This window comes from Primulina huaijiensis, unplaced genomic scaffold (assembly GCF_012295235.1).
Source record: "Primulina huaijiensis isolate GDHJ02 unplaced genomic scaffold, ASM1229523v2 scaffold41661, whole genome shotgun sequence".
Taxonomy (NCBI): Eukaryota; Viridiplantae; Streptophyta; class Magnoliopsida; order Lamiales; family Gesneriaceae; genus Primulina; species Primulina huaijiensis.
In genome coordinates, this window is record NW_027359939.1 from 1 (window position 1) to 762 (window position 762).

Genomic DNA, 762 nt, shown 5'->3' on the forward strand with positions numbered 1-762 from the left:
GAATATCACCAAATCTGAAAAGTTTTAGTTGGACTATAGTGGATCTTTGATCTCATTACGTCTCGAAATCAGACAGAAACTTTGTTTCAATTTTTATATTCCTTTTAATCCATTCATGGCTCTAAATTTTCAACTCTTCAAAAACAATAAAGGGGCACAATTTTTCCTTCTATACACGGAGGATATCATGGGTAAAGTCTTTGCATATCTTTCCTAAAATTGTGTAAAAAGTTATCGTGCTCGTAAATTATTTTATAGCATCATCCATTTTTTAAATACTTTTTGCTTTTTCCAATTAAAACATTGATGTTAATGTCAACTTTTTTTTGCCGTTCTGCACTAAATGTTCACCGATCAAAATTTTGTGGTGTTAATACAGGCTATTGGAATAGGGTCATTTTCAGGATCCACTGCAGCGGCTGCTGCTGCCACAATCAGGTATAGTTTACGATGCTTAGTAAATGAGCTGTTTTTTTGCAGTCTTTCATTTTACTTTAGTATCGTCCAAACATTAATTTATTATTTTATTATGTGTCCGGCATGGTAATCTCCCTGCTCTATTGGTATACTTTTTTTCTATGGTCAATATTTTTGAAGGATGTGAAAGACACTTTTAATCTCTTAAAATGCTGGAGTTCAGTGTACTAATGTAGTGTTGTTCGGGTTTCTGCAGATGGGTGTCTAAGGACGGCATTGGTGCTGTTGGTCGATTATTCATTGGTGGGGATATCTACTGTCACCATTAGAAAGGACACCACTGAT